Source organism: Paramisgurnus dabryanus, chromosome 10 (genome assembly GCF_030506205.2).
Source record: "Paramisgurnus dabryanus chromosome 10, PD_genome_1.1, whole genome shotgun sequence".
NCBI lineage: Eukaryota > Metazoa > Chordata > Actinopteri > Cypriniformes > Cobitidae > Paramisgurnus > Paramisgurnus dabryanus.
The window spans coordinates 31,669,649-31,692,321 of NC_133346.1; the positions used below are offsets into that span (position 1 = coordinate 31,669,649).

The window sequence follows — 22,673 nt, forward strand, 5'->3', positions numbered from 1 at the left end:
CGCGAACGGAAGAGGTGCGACGCGCTCGTTTTTTCTGGGCACATGTTTGAGAGAGAGAGAGAGAGAGAGAGAGAGAGAGGGGAGAAATGTAACAAAGTTTAATGTTGTACATGAACTGTGTTTGAGAGAGAGGGAGGTGTTCAGAGAGGGGTCTGTTGGATGTTAAGCTGTTATTTGTTTTATTTGTTAAATAATTTATGAAGTTACAATTTTGTTTGATTCCAAGATGTATTTTACTGAACATGAGTATTTACAATGCAAATCCAAATTATTGTAATTTACTGATAGTTACTTACTGTATATCTTGTCACTTTATTAAGATCAGATTCTGCAGGTAAAATTACAATAATAAGGTGACTTGACTTGGACTTGACTTGACCTACTACAGGACTTGACTTGACATAGCCTGTGACTCGACTTGACTTGACTTGCCCAAGAAAAAAAATACTTGGGACTTACTTGAGACTTGAAGGTTCAGACTTGAGACTTACTTGAGACTTGCACATGTGTGACTTGGTCCCATCTCTGTGTAATAGTAATTACGAAATATTATAATAATTCATTCCAAGGAACAAATTGTTGAATATTGGGAATGAATTCTAAATTTATGGCCATACTTTATAAGAAAAAGAATTGTTAATTTGTGTCCATAATGTAGCATAAAAGATAATTTGTGGCCATGATTTTGTCCGCATATTTTGTCCGTGGTTTTGGGTGTATGCCAGGTGTACGCTGGAATTTTGGTGTACGCACTTTTGATAAATTAGGGCCATTGTGCGGTGGACGCGTTTGTGTGCAGGATGCAGCATTTTCTTCTTTGGGAATATACATGTTTGGCCAAGCACTCTCAAATATAAATCAGAAACTGAATGAAGCTTGCTCCTACCCAAGCTTTGTACCGTATATGGACAGTGGGGTCCTGGATACTTATTTTAGAATCCTAAACTGGAAGCGACAGCCAAAGCCTGCAGGGATAAACGGACATCTGACTATAAAGAGAGTGTTTCTATTTTCTTTGTTTTACTAATGTGGCATTTATGTACACAATAGCATATCTTAGCGGTGTTCCGATTAATGGAACTGGCTTGCAGAGCTGTGCATTGTGGGAGTTGTAGTTTTCCATACAAATGTGCCCTAAAGTCACGTTCTGTCTTTTCTCGTTCAAATAGGCACAGAATTCGAAATGTATGTTACATTTCGACTACAAATATGACCCATTTTCAATAAAGATTAATGTTTCTATTGATGAAATTTCCCTTTAAGGCAACACGTGAATATGCTGATTAGTTTAAATGTATTTATTACAAAATGAAGTATGATATAAAAACATTTATTTATTTGATTATAAATTATTTATTTTAATACTACTAAACGATGGTACAACATGAAATAAACACAAGAAAAACATCCAGTTAAAGTAAAGCGCAGTAATTTACTACAATGTTAAGATTATATAAAAATATATGTAAGTTAAGTTATGAAACTTAACTTTACCATCAGTTAAAAGAATAACAAATAGCAGACTTCATATGAATGATAAAAGATAAATAAATTGATGAGACAAAAAATTCCAGTTAGATATATCCAAAGGGAATATCCCAGCAAACAGGGGACGTCCTCCGAACGTTGCGAACGTCCTCTTAGGTCCGCATAAGGTCCGCATTGTAACGTTCGCTGGCGGACCTTCCGGGGACGTCCGCATATGGTCCGCTAAATAACGTTCGCTGGCGGACCTTCCGGGGACGTCCGCATATGGTCCGCTAAATAACGTTCGCTGGCGGACCTTCCGGGGACGTCCGCATATGGTCCGCTAAATAACGTTCGCTGGCGGATCTTCCGAGGACGTTAGCATATGGTCCGCTAGACAACGTTCGCAGGCGGACCTTCCGGGGACGTGAAACCACTCAGTTTTAATATAAACCCATACTACACATTTAACCATAAGGCAGGGTTACCCTTTCATGCAGACATCAAAGTAAAAATGCTGTTTTTGCTATTCCTTTACTAATGAAAATCGTAGTTTATAGTATCTAATATTATTTTATAATTATTATTATTTTTTTCTTAATTTTTAAACTAGTATGCTAAAACATGGCCTTTATATCAACCCTTTACTGATTTTATTACATAGATCCCATTAAAGCAACTTACAATTTTACAATAATTTTACATTTAACGTGAATAAAAAGATCTGGCACAATGTCTTTTTTAGTTAATGATTTTCCATACTATTCCTAAGACATAACTATTGTCAATAAATCGAAATCACAATGCACATATTCATGTAATAGTTAAAGAATCCACCATTGTGAAGTTACACATCACCCAATTAAATATAAATGAAGTGCAAGTACTTGTTTATTCTGATTAATATGATACGGTGTTGTGTGGTTCAAGCGTTGTCTTTCTCATATATGAAGCACTGCATGATATATAATTGTCACACAGCAAAAATCTATACAAATACTTTATATCAAGGAAAAACCAACTTGAATCTACAACTACAGCTCAAATGTAAAACTTGTATTATTGCAAAGGATTCAAATGCAAGCAAAGCAATGCAAACAGAAATGCAGAATGACATTCACTCAATCTGTTGCAATCAATGACTTTCAAACAGCAAGTGCTAAAGAGGCCAAACACGCGGAACACAAGTCCAACGCTGAAAATTCTGGAAAAGAACAATTGAAAAAAGATACAGGTAAGACATACATCCTCATATAAACTTGAACTATATCTCAAATTCTACACCCATCATTTAAACTGTCAGAAAGTGTTGATTAGACTGCAAAATAAGGTGTACTTTGTAATTTCATAATTTTCCTTTTTTTCTATTATTTTTCTTTTTTCTATACGGTTTCTTACTAAAATGTCTTTAGTGTTGCCAGCTCTCGTGAGACAAAAAAGCAACCGCAGCTTCAAAAACAAGCCCAATATTATTATATTGTTTACTGTCAACAAATGAGCTCAAAACATTTTAACCTTCAACCCCTCTGAAATTACACATTTTTAAGTTTAGTATTAAATTGCAAAGATAACACTTTACAATAAGCTTGTATTTGTTAGCATTTGCCACCATGAACTAACAATAAACAATACTTCTACAATATTTATTAATCTTAGTTCATGTTAATTTCAGCATTTGGTAAACCATATTTCAAAGTTATATCTGTTACAGGTGTATTATATTTTGTTGTGGCATCTAGCAGTGAAATTGCGAATAGCAATCAACCTAAATTTCGAAGCGCAATGTGATTCTATGGTAGCTGCCACAGGACAAAAATGTCATTGTCACTCTGAAGCCCATGTTATAGTTGTGCGTAAGGTCTACACCGTAGGTTATCCATAGCCTGAGCGTAGCCTGATTTTTAACAGCATGTCAGTTCTACGCGGACCACAAGCGCTGTTATTGGTTCACTAGAACCCCTCCCATCAGGTAAAAAACTGCGTCATAGCCATTTCCATTTGCGACGGTGAGAACAAAAATAGGCCAAGTTGAGGAATGACTTAACTCAAACTGCTGCAACGAGTCGCTGTTTATTTACTTCGATCACTGCTGGTCAGTGGCGCTCGTGACTCCTCATTCGAGGGGCGCTAATTCAAAATAAGTGTTCGGAGTATCATGTGTGTGGTCCCCTTTTCCAAAATATGTGTCCTGCGTGTCGAGAGATCCTATGTGCATCACATATTTTGTCAAAATAAGTGCCTGCTGCACATGCGTCAAAACCGTTTATGATAAAAGAGACGCTCACGTTCACAAAATACACACAAGACACTCCCTTAACACTAAACTCTGATTACACATGGGATTATGCGAGTATCTGGCAAAAGCGAGCGTCTCTTTTATCATAAACCCTTTAGACGCATCTGCAGCAGGCACTTACAGGATCTCTCATAGCGCAGAACACATATTTTGAAAAAAGGAACCACACACATGACAAGCTACATACATGTTGTGATGAACTTTGCATCGAGCGCCCTCAAAAAAAGAAGTCACCGGCCGCCACTGCTGCTGGTCTTCTCAAAACATACGCAACAATCTGCTGTTTCTTCATTTGTGAGTTAAACTGACCAAGCTGCTTCTGTGGTTACATGCGTGGATACTGCCTATCAGCGGTCTACATGTATGTTTGCTATATTGGACGTATGTTTGCCCTTGAGACAACGTATGGACGAAAAACACTCTGTAGAACAGTTTGTCCATTTAGGGCTACTGTAGAAACATGATGGTGACTTTCATGTATGCTGGCCCGCAGTGTATGGACATAAAAACGGCTCACTTAAATGTATGTCTTCATCTGTAAAAGATAAAAATCTCCATATCTCATTAAATGTGAATAAATATCAAGATCAAAATGCCGTGTTAACACTGCAAGAAAGAATTAAAACGTTTTAGGTTTTGGTGTATCAGATAAATTTGCTTACCTAAATCATTCAAGCCAGGAAGTAGGACACTTTTGGCGCTTTTCCATTGCATAGTATGACCCAGTTCAGCACAGCTCACTTTTGGGGAAGGGGTAATGGGTTTCGGATGCGAAGCCATGTGCAAAGTTACAAAAATGCAGAGCACACCACCGCACCCATGTCTGGATGGCAGTTTTGTAACTTTGCGCATGGCTCCGCATTCAAAACGCACCAAAAGTATAGGCGTAAATGTTCTGTCAGCGGAGTACAGGTACTGATGACACGGGTGTTTGTTCAGAACCTGTCATGTGAGAGTGGTAGTGGAAAATCTACTTGTGGCTGTCAATTTTGATTTTGTGGCTGCATTCCATTAATATGCTCTGTTGCTCCATGTTGTGTGTGTGTGTGTGTGTTTGTATCACATTTACGATGATGTTACGGCAGTAGAGAGGACGCAACTTTAACAATAAGGCTATAATCAGGGGTGCACATAACTTTTTTTGTCCTGGTTCTCAAAGAAGTACCTGGAGATGTTACTTGGTACTCACACTATTCATAGCACAGACATCCTACATGCTGACATCATCACTTTTCTCCTGACTACTCTCTTCGCCATATTGCTTTTGTTTAAACATGGTAGACAATGATGTACATAAAATAACCCTGGTTATTGTTTTTTACTTATCTAATCTTTATAAATAACTACTAGCCTAACTCAAATAAATGTATACTTGTACTAGCAAGCTGTCTGAAGCATTGAGATGCGGATCACTGCTAACAACACACATTAATTATCTTACCACTGATGCACGAAGAAATCTCTTATGTCAAAGTAAATTAGCTAACTATGTAACAAAATTCCAGCAACGTTGGTACGCTAGAATTTTTTCTATTTGAGCATACGCACGCACCAGTTATGTGCACCCCTGCCTATAATCTCACCCACTCTGAAGCGACACTAAACTGTACTGGAAAAGCAACGAAAGCGAGCTGAGCTGCATCGTGCCGAGCCAAGTTGTACCCTACATTGGAAAAGCGCCATATCATGACATCGGACCCTGGAACACAGAAAAGCATGAGACAGTAAAAAGCATCAGATGTTAGGTTGTGTTTGAATGCTTTCTATGAACAATTTCCCCCTGAACTATGCATGTAAATGAAATTAAACTACCTATTCTTTCTTTCCCCTTCTTAAACATCCTTTAAAACCATAGCCAAAAAACTCAAGATCTTAGCTTGTTATTAACAATATCCTTATTTGTTCCAACAAATATAACTATATAACTTGCTATACAAGTTAATTATACAAATATAACTCATTAATAATCTTATTAACAAATATTACCAAATTCAATTATTTTAGCCAGGAAAACTTAAATGTCACTACATTGAAATGTCATATATGGTTATAAAAGTATATATTTTGACTCACATCTCAATATGGTGGCCTGCAGGTCTTCATTCTTGATGGGATTCAGAAACTGTGAACTGTCTTCACAGACAAATAATACAAAGTCAGCCTAAGAGTGTGAAGTAAACAGCATCAAGCCTTTCTTTAATAAGGAACTCATCTACAAAAAAACAAACAAATACTTGTTATACTTTTATGAATTGTCAAGTTGTACAACACACAGCAATTAAGATTAAGACAAACAAAAAATCACTGATTTTATTAATTCCATTGTTGTGTCTAATATATAGAAACAACTTGTGTTGTAAAAGGAAAGATGACAGCCAGATGACGTCAAAGTATCGCGAGAGCGAGACGAAATTTGATTTCTTGAATCCTTCTCGCGGTACTCTGACGTCATCCGGCTGTCAGTCTTGCGGCGCCGCATGAAGTCAAAGAAGCCTCCTGACTGCGTGCGAGAACATTTTGAATTATCTGGCACGAGGCATCACACGTCAAACTTCAACTGACACAACGGTCTCGGTGAAGGGAATAAGCAAAAGCTCCTTTAAATTTCGTCATTTTTTATACACATCCCGTTTATTTTGTAGTTAATTGTTAGATAAGTAATTTCGTCAAGTTTTCGTTACAGAGTAAGATTTCGTTATCATCGTTACCATATACAGTATTTATATTGGTTCAAGAGCGCAGTTTGATAACTCATTCAAGGTTTGTAGCCATATTTAAGTTACTCGCTTACTTTGTTTAAGTGTTAGAGTAAATGTATATGGTTTTAAAGTAGTATTAATATAAGTAACTGCGCCTCAATCCGAAGGCTAACCACTGGAAGTAGCATTTGTAGGCTGTATACCTTTTACGTCATCAAGACTGTCATATTTAAGAATATTAACAATTATAAAGTTAACTATTATTCTCAGTTAATCGTAAATTGTTGTAATATGCTTATGACTTGCGAATGTAATGTTTATTTAACTGAATTAAACCAGGCTTGATGACGTATGCAGCCTGCATATTCGACCTCCGGAGGATGTAGCCTTCCGTTTGAGAAACGGCCTACAAGTTGAGCGTGCGCGAGATTCTGCCGAATTAATTCTTCAATAATAGCAAAGCAAAAAGTAACTGTCGTGATGATAACCCACATTTTAAGGTTTAAATTAAAACTCCTACCTTACCTTTCCAGGGGGTTCTGTTCCTGCAGTCTTCCAGCAATACTGGCGCGTATGACGATGCGGACACGAACTGCACAGTACAGTATACCGCCGCCTACTGTACTGTAGTAAAATAACGTGTAGGATTGAATACTGTGGCAAACGCAGTAAAAAAAAGCCATTTAATTCATTGTAAAAACAATGGGCATGCCAGTTTAAGTAACTTGTGGGCTAAATCACCAAAATAAGTTTGTAGATGTGGTTCAATTATTTTTAAAATGTGTAGCATAATGGACCAGCCTGAATGTATGTAGCCTATAAATATATAGTTTAGACTTTATTTTTAAACCTTTATTTGGTGGTATATGGTTAAACCTTTTTAATGGTAGCAATAGGCTTTATACCCAGCTGCACTACTTCCTGAACTTCAGCCAGCTCCTTGTTTCCTGTCTTCCATTATTGGACAAACTGATTAATCCAGGTGTGCCTGACCTCAGTAGTCACAACAACAATAATCAGACAGACCTGGATTTATCAGTTTGTCCAATAATGGCAGACAGGAAACAATGGGCTGGCTGAAGTTCAGGAAGTAGTGCAGCTGGGCATAAAGCCTATTAAATAAAAATCTTAAATTGAATCAAATCTCTTATAATAATACATAAAAGCTCTGGGAGGGTTGGGGGTACATCTGGGTAACATTTTAACATTTAATATATTTTGATGTGTGTGTATATATATTAACTTTCTTTATTTTGTTTTCTCAGCCTTTAAACATCTAAACATGTCCTCCAAAAAGGTAAGTTCAGCAGATCAGCTTATCTTATTCTGTAATATTGATACTGGTTTGAGAAAAACTAAGATTAAACAACGTACATGTTTCCAGGAAAAAGGGAAAAACACTGGAAAACAATTTCAGCCTCAGGTTTGAGATGGCTAACTGTGTACATTGCCTTTGTGTACTGCAAGCTGAACTTACAGATTTATATGGACTTTACTTACAGGTTTCCTGTGCTGTTTTGCTCCATTTTACAGAACAAAATAAGGCTGAGGTAGCACCATCCTTGTGGTTAGAGTGAAAGAATGTGGTAAGATTTGGTTAATGTTTTATAAAATACAAATGATAAACATGAAGGTCAGCTACATATAAAAAATAATCAAACATGCTTGTTTCCATCTGAAGGGTATTGAGACCAAAATAAATAATGTGCCATTCTGGACAAACAGCTGTGGACAATATAAGCAGTCAGAGTAGCCCATTTTCTCACACAAGTAATACCAAACTTTTTTTAACCTTAACAAATACTGGCAATCCAAATATACAATGTTTATGTGAGGTACTGTGCAAATGTCTTAGGCCACCATGCTACCATTAGATTTGTTATTTTTGCAATTGTATAGTGATCATATATAATTATTTCTCAGTCTCTTTATTAGAATACAACCAGAAAATACAGGAAATGTGTATGTAGTATTAAAAACAATATACCGGTAAACGTATAAGCTGAGGTGTCAAGTATTTAGGGTAAACTCTCCTTCCACTTGAGCAATAGCAGGCAACTGCAGGATCTCTTAAACCTAAATGAAATTAAATCCTAATTTCTAATTCTAATCGAATGACTTCAGGACTTCAGTCTCCTCAAAAAAGCTCAAGATGTGTTTAGTGCCAAGAGAGGTCACACTATACACTGACTGATGTCTGAAGAAGACATTTAGTTCTGAAAATGGATTTGTTTTTAATTTTGTGTACATTTTTCCTGTATTTACAGTTGGTATCTTAATAAAAAGAGTGAAAAATAAATATGGATGGACATTAAAACTTTGCTAAAACAACAAAGCTGGTGATAGTGTCCCAAGACTTTTGCACAGTAATGTATATTGACCAAGAGTTGTAATGATCAAAACAAATGCATGTCGTCTATTATTTTCTTTAAATGCACATTTATTCACAGTTCAGTAGGACAGTAAATTACCTGAAAGTGAAATCATTATTGAAGGTGATATCATTGTCACTGCATTCATTGTTACATGATTTTAAACAGTGGGAATCATCGTGTAAGTTTCTTAATAATATCAAATACTACTTTTTTGTCTTGTTGTTTCTAGACCTGAGGATAAGATTTCCAGTTTGAAAGTGAAGAAAATGAATCATTATTAACAGCAATTAGTAGTTTTTCAGCTGAGAAGCCAGGTGAAACTATAAGGACACTATGATTTACTTTCATATTATCATTCTTTTATAGATGAGGAGCAACCAGTAAGAAAAAGCAAAAAGATGTTTTGATGTTGCCTGAGGCACCTTATTGTGAGTACATTTTAATGCCATGTACAGTATTTGTAGTATAATGATGATTACTTGATTTATATTTATTAATTTAGCATATGCCTTGAGTGACTTACAAATGATAGAGCATTCAACATTTTACAACAGTTACTACAATACTTACATCATTAATTTTTAAATCTAATTAATTGTTTTTTATCACAAATGCAGCACATCAGTCAATTTCTTCCAATAATGAATCAAGGTACAGTATTTTGTTATTTTTTATCTTAAATTATTGATATTGATAGGCATTTTCTTCCACACAGACTTATTGTTCATTTATTTTACTGGTGTAGTTAGTAATGTTATTAATGTTTCAAAACTCATTCTTGAAAGAAATCCTGGAGTGGAGAATCATTCTGAAAGTAGACCAAATACAGGACAACACCACAGCAGTGGTTGGAAAAATGCAGCAGACAATGAGCAAACCAAGCTGACTTTCAAAAGATGGTATGTGCCATAACACATGCAACACTTCTAGTCACTGCTGACGTTTTACCCATGTTTATTACGGATTGTTTTTGTTTGTAGATTCGTTATCTGTTTCTTCAAAGGGGAGGCAGTTTGGGAGATGGGAAATAGGAGGATGCTACAGCTACACAGGGCGAATTTCAGCAGCTCAGTTTCACACTTGCAACTAACAATGAATTATAGTGAGTCTGTGTGAATCCCAAACATTTCAAAATTATTTTTGTATATATATTGTATGTAAATTGTAATGTTGTAAATAAGAATGTACATTGTAAATGTTAATAGCACATAAACAATAATAGCAATTAATAGTCTATTTTTAAAACAAAAATAATGTTTGATGCTTTGGATACATATAGTATCATATACTCTACATAGTATACTTCTAGATGCCTTTAACACAAAAACCTACAATAATATCAAAGATCAATGTATAAGACAACTTACATTATTTTATGTCATAGTAAACTATTTTTATACTCTGTGTGACCTATGCTCTCTCTGAGATGTGTATGTTCATTTTGTAGCTGGTCAGGGTAGAAGCAAGCTACCATTAGATTAGTTGTTTTTGCAATTGTGTAGTGATCATATATAATTATTTCTCAGTGTCTTTATTAGAATACAACCAGCAAATACAGGAAATGTGTATGTGGTATTAAAAACAGTATAAAGTATAAGCTGAGGTGTCAAGTATTTAGGGTAAACTCCCCTTAAACTTGAGCAATAGCAGGCAACTGCAGGATCTCTTAAACCTAAATAAAATGAAATTCTAATTCTAATCATCAAATGACTTACCGGTAAGGCTTTTTTGAGGAGAATGAAGTCCTGAAGATGTGTTTCGTGCCAAGAGAGGTCACACTAAATACTGACTGATGCCTGAAAAAGACATTTACTTCTGAAAATTTTTTTGTTTTTAATTGTGTGTAAATTTTTCCTGTATTTTCTGTTTGTATCTTAAAAAAAGAGTGAAAAATAAATATGGATGGACATTAAAACTTTGCTAAAACAACAAAGCTAATGATGGTGGCCTTAGACTTTTGCACAGTAATGTTTGTTACCCATTTTATGTGTAAATGCAAATCAATATAATGAATTCTCCCAGTATGGTTTCCGCTGGTCAGGCTGGTGTAGCAGGATTGTTTTAGAGGGACTTTTGCACAGTAATGTATGTCCACATTTACCCACCTTTACTTTGAGTGAACTGTAACAGCAACAATAATGCCATAAGCATGAAATACTAGGTAAAAGTGAGTTGTGCATGCTTTCTAGTTTTAGCACAGAATTCTGTCTTCCTTATCTTTTAAATGTTTGCTACAGATATTTTGCAAGACATTTTAAACACATCGGGGCGGTTTCCCAGACAGGGAAATCTTAAATACATCAGTGCCCTTTGTTTAACATCATAATGCACACAAGTAATGTTTTTAGTAAGGCATGTTTGTTAAAACTAGTTATATTTCATAATTAAACTGAGGCATAGTCCTGGTTTAAGATAATCCTTGTCTGGGAAACCACCCCAATAAATAATAACTACTTATCTTTTAAATGTGTTCATTTCGTTGTTTTAGGTTTGAAGACAACGGAAATATTTGACATGGGAGTCCAGCAGACAGCCAGAGACACGCACACACACGGAGCTGAAGCGCGTTTGACTGAAGCGTACGGGAGATCAGGCACGCGCACGGGAGCTCGCTCGCGCACGCACACACAAACACGGAGCACAGGAAAATTACAACTGTTCAATTAAAATAAAAGAACTTTGTGGTAAACAATGTTTAGCGTGTCTGATTTCATTGGTTGTAATGAAATTAAACGATGTGCTGAGGACTTTAGGCGAACGTCCCCTAAAAGTCCCGAAAGTCCGCTGACCGTCCTGCAAACGTCCTTGTGAAAGTCCGGAGGACGTCTTCGCGGACGTCCGCTCGACGTAACAGGGGACCCTACACGATAACGTCCAGGGGACGTTCGCAGAGGACATTTAGGGGACGTCCAGGGGACCTTTTTTTGTTAGCTGGGATTTTATGTTTGACCATCAGACATTGGAGGGAGCAGTTGCACTGAGATTGCGGCAAATTTCAGAAGGACTTGCCGAGATGAGGCTGCCCTTGTCCGTGTACACGCCGCTGACCACACACTGATTCACTGGAACTCACATATCCACAAAGAAATTTTAATATAAGCCCTATCTTTAGTAATTGACCACATATTTGAAGTTTATTCATCTATATTCTCGACTGAACAGCTCTTAAAACTACATTTTATGACACAGAAAAAGTAACATTTCTAATATTGTGCAAGCTTTAAGCGTCATTGCCGTTGACGCAAAATGCTTTCTGATAAACTTGGCTGTTAGAAGTCCACACAAGTCACCTCCTGATGCATCCTCGATAAAATGGGCGGATTAAGAACACATCCGAGGATGTTATGTAAACTTGGCTTGATGCAAACTTTGATTTGGAACAGTACTTGGGCCGCAATTGATGACGTTTTACAAGTCCAAAAGAACACAAGTACAGACAAGAACGCATATTGAGAAATGGCGTTCATGTCAGGATTCTGTCACTTCAGTTAAGCTTATTCTTGGTTTTGTGACCAAACCTTGACTCTGCTGTATTGTCGTGTGTGTTACCTCATTATAAGTTTTTTGCCTCACCTGTTCTCCCTCATTACCTGCCTTGTTTGCTCCCTATTTATTGTCCTTGCATTTTCAGTCCTGTGCAGGATTGTCGTCTTAAGTTACCCACTGAATGTTCCCTGGTGTTTGCAGAGGCGGTTTTCCCCCTCGGGGTAGTTTTTGTTTGTGTTTAGTTTCATTTTTATTGTACTAAATGCCTACTTTCTACTGCGATTGAGTCCTCGCTTCACCCCTCACTAGTGATGCAAAGTCCGATTCATTTCCGCGAACCGGCTCTTTTCGGACAGTTCGGCTCATTGAACCGGTTCAAAAAGCCGATTCAACGGTTCCTGACGTCATCAAGAAATGACATCACTACGCATTTATTTCCCAACCACTTGTATCAATAAAACATTTTTTTTAAAAGTCGTTTGTGGCAAAACAGTGCAACATTAAAATAAAAAGTTTATTTACAAGTTAATAATGTTTGTGGTCACAGGTTTCAATCGCGGATCCTAAATGCACACATTACAGTCACTGATGCATAATTGTGGATGTGTTCTACCTATCCTAAGTATAAAGAATGAATAAACTTGTCTTTTAAACTCATTGGTTTTGCTAAAACAACTAAAATATGATTTACATGCACAACAAATCGTACTAAAATTATTTTTTGAAGAAATTTTTTGCTTTTAATAAATACATATTTTTAAATCATGGTGTGTGTGTGTGTGTGTGTGTGTGTGTGTGCAGATTTCACAAAACAGTAAGGTAATAAAGCTTTAATGTAGTCTAGATGTGTGTAGTGAATTTTTTTTATTCCACAGATGATGTTTTGCAGTTTTCCTGCAATTTGCTTCAAAAGTTTTTTGTTTTCCTTTCAGGTTCACATAATTTAAGCTTTTCTTGGTTCATTCAATGTTTTAGGCAAACCTTAATCATGCTCATTATGATTAGCAGACTTGGTATTTCATTAATCTCGTTTATTTAATTCCAAGACCCCATTGTCCATGTGTTAGTAATCTAGTTATGACCTCAAGAAAGAGAAGCGACATTTGGATCCACTTTGAAGAAATAGGACCAAGCAAAGCAAAATGCAAACTGTGCAGTAATATATTTTCAGGTTCAGGAGGATCCACATCAAATTTTAGACGGCATTTACAAACTAAACACCTGACTGCCTTGTCTACAAGGGAATCCAATCCAGATGACTCTGCAACTCTCCCAGTCCCAGGTAGTGTTGACACTGCTGAAACTGTTCAACCTATAATCCGATTTGTAGCAGAGATGAGTGTACAGAGCAGCCAACAACATTCAATTCAGCACAGTGTGAGACAACCAATTAACCCTATTAAACAGAGTAAAGTGGATAAAGAGCTTGTAAAAATGATTGCGCTTGATTTGCAACCCTTTTCCATTGTTACTGATAAAGGGTTTAGAGCTTACACAAAGGCGCTTGATCCATCTTGCATTCTTCCAAGCAGACAGACCATTTCAGCAACAATGTTGCCCCAAATGTACAACTCCATTAGAGCAGAGCTAATGGCCAAAGTTAGAGATACCTCGGCTGTTTGTCTCACAACTGACTGCTGGACATCTTTAACAACAACCAGTTTTATGGCTGTGACCTGCCATTTCATTGATAATGATTTTAAACTGTCATCCTCTCTACTGGATTGTTTTTCATTTACTGAAAGGCACACAGCTGACAACCTAGAAGCAGAACTCCAGAAAATTTGTGCAGAATGGGACATTACAAATAAAATTGTGGCATGTGTGTCTGATAATGCTAGCAACATCAAAGCTGCAATTCGGAAGGCTGGATGGCGGCACGTGCCTTGTTTTGCCCACACTATTAACCTGATTGTCAGGGAGGGTTTAAAACACATCCAGGGGGTTGTGACGAAAGTAAAAACTATTGTTGAGCACTTTCACAGGAGCACTACTGCATCAGAGCGTCTCAGAGCAACTCAGAGACAGATGGGCCTTGAAGAGTTAAAGCTCAAGCAGGATGTGGTAACAAGGTGGAACTCTACCTTTTACATGCTGCAAAGATTTTGGCAGCAAAAAGATGCCATTATTGCCACACTTGCCCTTGTCAGCCCCAGCTTGCCAACACTGACCTCTGATGAGTGGAAGATTGTGAGCAATGCCTGCAAGATACTACAACCTTTTGAAGAAGTTACAGTTGAAATCAGTGCAGAAAGGTTATTATATATTTTTTTCAAATTCAGCTTTATATATATGTCTGTGTGTGTATATGTGTATATATGTGTATCTACTCTGTCAAGGAAGAAATTATAAGTTTTTCTGTGATTTAACTATATTCATTTCATGTGTTTTTTCCTCCTAACCTAACCCTAACCCTTCTACACCACACAGGTATGTGACAGCATCCAAATTTATTCTAATTGCAAGGGGGCTGCAAAAATTGAACCAGAAACAACTGGAAGGTTTGACAGTTCAAGATTCAATTTCGGCAATGGTAAATTCATTGGCTGCTGAAATGCAACAACGTTTTCACAGAACTGAATTCTTAAGCCTGTTTGCAGAGGCAACCATGCTTGACCCAAGATTTAAGCAGAAGGGCTTTCATGATCCAGCAGCAGCAGATGAGGCCTGCAAGAGTATTACTGCAGCTTCAGCACTTAGGTCAAACAGGCAAGAAAATGAACCTCATGCTGAGAGTACCATGTTTCCTACCCCTTCTTCTGAGCAACATTCAGTCTGGGGGGACTTTGATGAGAGGGTAGCGAATTCATTCACTGTCAGGAATGCCACATCAGAAGCAATGGTAGCATTGAGGAGTTACTTGGCAGAGCCCCTGATTCCAAGAAGTGAGGATCCACTCACTTGGTGGAAAGCACGGCAAGTCGTTTATGATGCTTTAACGGACATTATGAAGAGGAGACTTTGCATTGTTGCAACTTCTGTGCCTGCAGAAAGAATATTTTCCAAAACTGGACAAATCATTTCAGAGAGAAGGAACAGGCTAAACCCCAGCAAAGTCAGACAACTTGTTTTCCTTAATGCAAACCTTCCCTAAAAACAAGACAATTATTGTTGGCCAGCACATGCAGTTTATTCTTTCAGAACCATTTGTTTATGTACTTTAACCCCTATTTTGTTTAAATTGCATGTGTAATAATGACACTTGTAAATGTTTCTTGGTTTTGACACTTTTGACATTTACATTTGTGTTTTGTTGTATTTAAAACATGAAGATTAAGAATTTTTTTAACATGTATTAATTTACATACTTTCTTTAATTGTATTTATATTATTATTTACAAAAATAAAAGTAGCTAAAACATGAACTTAAGTCCCAGTATCTTCAAAAATAACAGAGAAACAAACTTCTGTAGGTTTTTGTAGCTATCTTTTATTAACTAATGAAAAACTCTGTAAGTGAAATTGTTCTCTAATACCCTAGTCGGCATAAAGATTACATTACATGATTTCTTAACCAATTTAAATCTAATCTGCAAACTACAGAAAAGTTTTTGCAGGTTTTAATAAAATGTAATAACATTAGTAAAAAGCATTTTCCAGTATGTGCCTTCGGCTTGCACAGTATATCGTATATAGTTTTTTAAAATAAGGATTCATTCTTGAATTTAATAAACTGATTATTCCAGATGAAGCACCTATGCGGGGAGAAATTATGCTTGTAAATTAATGACAATGCTAAGAAGAGCATTTGTTTATGGAATTTAGATCAAATTAAGGGAATTCTTTCTATTTTATAATCACATAAAAGTAAGAATTCTAGACCACCAACCTTAGAGAAGATATATATGGGGATAAAATTCCATATAGATGTGGGATTTTTTTTAGAAAATGCTTTATCCAATTAATCCTATTATTAAGGGTTGTAAAATCATTTTTTTTACAAAATGCGTCTTGTTTTTTTTCTTCAAATAAAATTGTAAAGTGATTTATCAATAGAATTACAGAGCTTTTTGACAAACAAGGAGGTAGGTACATGTAAGACGGGATAAACCTTTTGCCTTTGTCAACAATACTCGTCCTTTAGGGACAAATCCCTCTGTAGCCATTGATTTAGCTTTTTCTTTATCTTCTCACTAATCAAATTAAAATTTACAGAGCATCTCTCCTCCTGATCTTTCATTATATTAATCCCTAGATAAATGATCTTATCTTTGATAGGTATGCCACAGATCTGGGAGGTGTCGATTTCTTTAAAAGAAAAACGTTCACACTTCCTCAGATTAAAGCAGAGTCCATCTTCGGCAGTTGTTAAACCGGCTCATTCGGTTCTTTTTGAGTCCGACGTGCTATTTCAGCTGTGCGTCCTGCGTCATCTACCCGGAACTAAAGTTCGATTCAGTTTGATTTGTGAACCGGCTCGACCGGTTACTTCCTGAGAACCGGCTCAAAAGAACGATTCGTTCAAGAACCTAACATCACTACCCCTCACAAAACCTTGACACATATAGCCTACTGTAGTCCACATGGGTTGGGAAAACAATGTTGACTTACCGGTAAATAAATGTCATCCATGAAGAAAGGGATTTTTTGGAAATCTGAAAGAGTGATTTTGCTCTGACAGTCCTACTGCATTTTCTACCTCTGTGGCTTCGATGTCTGCATTCCCTGGATGAACCATAAGGAAAAGTTAAATCAATTATAAATAATATCTAGATACATCATCTGTACTTTAAATATAATTAAAAGTAATTATTGCTCTGTGATCATTTGTATTATGTATTGTGTCACATCACACTGTGCCGCATCCAGTGTAGACAATATCACTGATTATAATGGGTTCTATTGTCTTTTGATGTGTTGCATCATGCCGCTCACGTCCTGTAGACACAGTGTTAGGTGGTCTTTTGTTTGGAAAAACAAATCTCAAAGACTTAAGAAAAAGGTTCTTATTAATAAGAAAGCTTAAGAGGGACTGGATGTACTTTTCTTTGAAGACACTTTTAAAGTAAATTAGCTTAAAGAGACAATAAGTACGATTTTTCCACATCTAGTGGTGAAATTGTATTTTGCATTCAAACGAATAGTGCACTCTAGCGAGGGCTTTTCCAAGTGCATGTTGCAACTACGGTAGCCGTTATGAACTCACTCATCTTCTTGTCCGTTTCAGCTGCTTCACGTGTTCTGAATGAAAATGTGTTGTGGAAACACGTTGGTAGGCTAGTGCTATGTCCCTCTTTGCTTTTATAGTTTATCAATATGGCGGAACGATATGGAAGCCTCCTTGGACTTACCTGTTCAATGTAAGCAAAGAGATGAAATTCTAAGCTTACAAAGAAAAGTCAGATCATTTGCAGCGGTCATTTGACACCAACAAGGACATATTTTTATCAATCTATTATTTATGTTAACTTGTGACTATGTCCAAATTCCACCAGCAAGTTCGTTTAGCATGGAAAATTTGCACACAATCTCACACAATTTCTCTCCTCATATTTCCTTTATTTGGAATTATGCCAATATATTGGTTGCCAATAAATCCTTATTTTTCGGAATTGTTTTAACCGGGATATTAATCATCTTTATGTTTATCAATATGTTTGATAATTATAGAAATTTTAAACTTCCAAACAATTTATGCGAATCCGTAGTTTCCCTGTGCCTTTTAAGGAATTTAACCTTCTGGGGTCTAAGGGTTTTTTAGGGCCCTGGAGAAGTTTTGACCTGCACTGACATTTGTGCTTTTTTCAGTTGCTTAAAAACATAATAATGGCAAAAGTCTTATAACACTGCATTCAGCACAAACTGGGCTACTATATTATATTATTAACATGTATGTACATGTTTGTATTTTTGAGAGAAAAATGTTTATGCGTGGTTTTTGAAAAAGAAAAAAATTTAAGTCCACAAAACTCATTCTAAACATGTTTTCCCAAGACTTTTCAAAACAGGATCTAGTAGTCTAGAGTTTTTTCTTTAAAATGATCATGATTTGAAAATCATTCTGCTTACTCCTTCACATAACACAATATATTGATTTACAATTTCAAAGTCACTTTTTGGTTAGGAAGGCAATATGCAAGGAGGCTGGAAGCTCTGTAATCTGTGATTGACAGCTGAAGAACAAAACAATTGCATAATGAGCTGCATAATGAGCCTTTAGGCAGGAATGTGAAGATGCCATTATTGTTACGTGTTTGTTTGTGAAAGCAACACAAAAGAAATGCCTTCACAGTACTTCACGGTAAACCCTGCGGCGCGAAATCAGCGAATTCGTTGCAGGTGCGGCTGATTAACCGTAGCGGTTGGTGATTGGAGGAAACAACAGATCCGGGGAGTATAAAGAGATCATCTCCAAACGTAGTCAGTGTCGTTTGCTGGAGTCTTTGTTGGCGTGTGTTGGTGTTGCTGTTGTGCTTACATTCCCTATTCCGGCTGGGCTGGCGTGGCTGTTTGGGACGACGGAAGCATATTGCTAGAATCTGCAACGAAACCGAGAAAGAGAAATCAACGTCAGAGTGAGTAATAAAGGATCCGAAGGAAACGAAAGCTACTGACATTACTGGAGTAAACATTGTGTTGTGTGTATACACGCCCACTCGTCTGCTGCTGTGGATACGAGCCCGTGTGTGGAGAGAAGAGGCTGACAACGGAGCATACTGTGTGGTGATTGTGAGTATAAACAAATACCTTTGGACATTGGTTGTTAACCCATTGTGTGACAGGGCGTTTAGTAAAGCAGGACGGCCCTACCGCGGAGCAGTGTGGTGGGAGTACCGGAAGAAAGCCAACTCTGTTTACTATAGTTCTCATGAATGTAGACTGCGTCATACAAACAACGCCATACCGAATTCCGGGAAGGAGGAGAAGACGGGGTTTCTTAGTGCTCACTTATAATGTGGTGTGGTGAGTTTATATTTTGTGAAACCTTTCACTTGAAGTGGTGCAGTGTCCTTTCTTTTTGCTGTGTGTGTGTATCGTCTGCTAGACCCACGCCTCCATCCTCTGAACTGTGGAAAGACGGAAAGGCTGTCGGCGTCAGTCGTTGTATTCTCCTAATTTATGCTGTAGGTGAGCCTGAGTGAAAGCGCTTGTTGTGGCCGGATATCAACGGACTTCCTGTGGATTTAGGTTGTGTGACAGAGGTGGTGAAGCGTTTGACCGCAAGATACTGTGTGAGTAACTTGAAGGATACACAATTGTTTGTATGTTGTGATTCATAACCTGTGCTTTGCGGAGTGAAGCGGAGTCGATCTCATCTGTCCCGTAGCCTCTTCAAAAGGGTGCCCCTGTCTAGCGTTCGCTAGCTGACGAAGCGAAAAGGAGAGGGCAGCACTCGGCTCGGTGTGACAGGGTTAGAGCTGTAATCGGGCCTTAAAAGTTAGGCCCGAAATGTCCGGAGCCCGACAGAATGCAGCCCGAACCCGAACGTACATTTAGATTGACAGCTTTTTAACAGGGTTCCCGCGGGGTCTTAAAAAGTCTTAAAAAGTCTAAAATTCAGAATGTTAAATTTAAGGCCTTAAAAAGTCTTAAAAACACCCAGATTTTTATCCCAGGTCTTAAATTTAATTTACCCAAGTCTTAAATTTCTTACCTCTTTTCATTCCCAAAAAGCGTTGTCGGCAGAAAATAAAATAGTAATTTAAAACGCTGAAGAACTAACTTAATGGCGGAGGCAGAAAGTGTATGATGGTGGGTCTCTAAAAAGAAACGTTCTGCCCTTTGTCATAATCCACGCAAATCATGCCATAAGCTATATTTCGGGTGTTGTGATCTGACTGTTTACTGTGGGTTTGGCGAGAAACAATCCTTAAACTTATAAGCAAAAATCTTTTTCGGGGTAATTTATAAGCCCGTGGCTTACCTGAGCATTTGCCAGGTTCCGAAACATAGAGGACACAGAAGCGAACAAAAATCAATGCTGCTTTATTGAAAATCAACTTAAACAGTCGGGCCGTCGAGTCACGAGCCACCAACAGCGTGTCAACTTCAGTGTTACACAGTTTTATATTTTAGACTTTAATATTGCTCTCTGCTGCGATGCACTTGAACCTAACGCTTTTCCCTTCAGCTCTCCACAAACAGCAGCGATTGGCAGACGGAAAGCAAGAAAGTACCGTATTAAACCATATATTTCAAAAAAGTGCAATTGTCGTCTTTTAGAAACAATTCAAACTTTTTGATTGCGCAAATGCTTCAGGACTTGCGGTTAAATGAACAGCGGTAGAATCAGAGCCCTTTCGCATAGGCAGGCTGCTGCATACGGCATCACCTGGTTTATTTAAGTTAACTGAGCATTACATTCGCAAGTCATACAACAATAAACTAAGAATAATAATCAATATTTTAAAGTTAATTTCAAAGTTAATATTCTGAAATAAGACCATTTCTGAAATAAGAAATGCGACCCTTCGGAGGCTACAGCCTTCGGATTGAGAAACGGTCTTGGTGTATAACGTTAGCAACACATATCAAAAAACTTTTAATGGTAAATTTCATTTTCTTAATGCAGATTCATCCATTATTGTGTAATTAGAGAGGCTATTAAACCTGATGGCGGTATATAGTGCATATTTATGCATAAAACGTATGGGTGGAGTGTTTTTTGGCTCTGTGATTCTGTATTCAATTAAATGCAATGCATTTATTTATTAATAACTTGTATTAATAAAATGCATATATTAATGCTTTAAGGGATTAATAATAATTGAAAGTGAGCTTTTGTTCTTTGTATATTTATAAACAGGCACAAGATATATACACAGCACACAGTCAGTTGTACATTAAACATTATGGGGTGGTTTCCCAGGCAGGGATTAGCTTAAACCAGGACTAGGCCTTAGTTTAATTAAAATATAATCTTACGTACTACAGAGTGTGATGCATTTTAAAGCTTTAAAGTTGTATGAGGCAGTGTAAAACTAGGCACAAACCAGCAGCTGACCATACTAACTGATCTAATATTAGTGAATTTTATTTGTCAAAAAACATTGTTAATGGAATTTTATAAAAATACTACAATGTATAAATATTGTAAATCAATGCATTTCTTGACTATTAATTAAGAAAAATCACAGCTCTTTGCCTCTAACTCAATGTATTTCAATGGCTCACTATGAGCCATTTTTGGGCTTCCATTGTCAGAAGTCTCTTCCTAAAGGGCTATGGGTAAAATTTGTCGGCGCCAACACTCGCGGTCTAATAGAGTTAAGCATAATGTATTTCCATGTATTTTGATTATCTGTTTTAAAACTGCGTTCATTTAATATTTTTCTATAACTGAATCAATAAAAATAGAAAGTTTGAGATTTTCTGAGATCATTTGAATGCTTCTAGTAATGTGTCGTGTTGGTCTTAAATTTGACTCATAATGGTCTTAAAAGGTCTTAAAAAGGTCTTAAATTTAACTTGCTGAAACCTGCAAGAACCCACCCTGTTTTTAAGAGCCCGAACCCGTTTACAGCCCGACATTATTTAAATTTGTGCGCACACACAGCTTTTGTCAAGAATGAGATATTTACACAGGTTTTAACATTATTTATTCATGACTAATAATCTACACGCCACTTGGAAGTTGAAGCAAAGAAATAAAATAAGTCATCTGTAACATCTCATTCTAAATAGACTTATGCAATACACTATAAATATGCCAATAAAATTTATATTTCTTAACGAATTAAATTAAGATAATACATTCTGAATTAAGATGGGTATTTGGCAATAACGAAATTAAGAGAAAGGCTCCGCGGGATTTGCGTCGGCACTTCTCTCCATTACTGCCAACATTAGTCTATATCCTCTGTCTAAATTATGTATTTAAGACTCGATTCATATTTAGTTATACATTGAAAAACGGGTCCCGTCGGGTTCGGGCAAAGATCTTCAGCTCTAGACAGGGTGAGTTGTGCCCTTGCAGTAACAGCAGCCGTCGAGAGGTGTTGCTACTCGACGCCATCATCGTCCTCTTGCCTCGAGGCCGTCGGAGAATTGGGGAACAACGGTCACTGTAAGTCCACCTTCTCTTTCTTCCACTCACCCAAACGAAATGCAGGCCTGTATTAATCGTTGACTATACACGTGTGAAAAATCAGGGAATTAGAGAAAAGGAGAACATACCTGCCATACTTACTGTTTGTCGTGTTCGCTGGAGGGGTGAGAGAAACCCCCAGTTGTGTACTTAACCATCCTGTGTGTCCCAGCCAGCAGCCTGTGTGAAGAGAGAGAGAAAAGGAGATCTTACCTGCCATACTTACTGTATGTTGTGTTCGCTGGAGAGGTGAGAGAAACCCCCAGTTCTGTACTTAACCATTCTGTGTGTCCCAGCCAGCAGCCTGTGTGAAGAGAGAGAGA

General features: G+C 37.2%; 1 long non-coding RNA gene across 2 annotated transcripts; it reads left to right on the forward strand.

Moving 5' to 3' along the window:
• Window positions 1-8,274: 8,274 nt before the first annotated feature.
• LOC135718208 (uncharacterized) lies at window positions 8,275-11,763 on the forward strand. Of its 2 annotated transcripts, XR_010520677.2 has the most exons (5): window positions 8,275-9,265; window positions 9,455-9,488; window positions 9,623-9,736; window positions 9,818-9,939; window positions 11,326-11,763. It is a non-coding gene; the product is annotated as an uncharacterized lncRNA (long non-coding RNA). The 2 variants fall into 2 exon arrangements; XR_012337713.1 differs by having other exon boundaries at window positions 8,277-9,265; window positions 9,818-11,763.
• The last annotated feature ends 10,910 nt before the right edge of the window (window positions 11,764-22,673 follow it).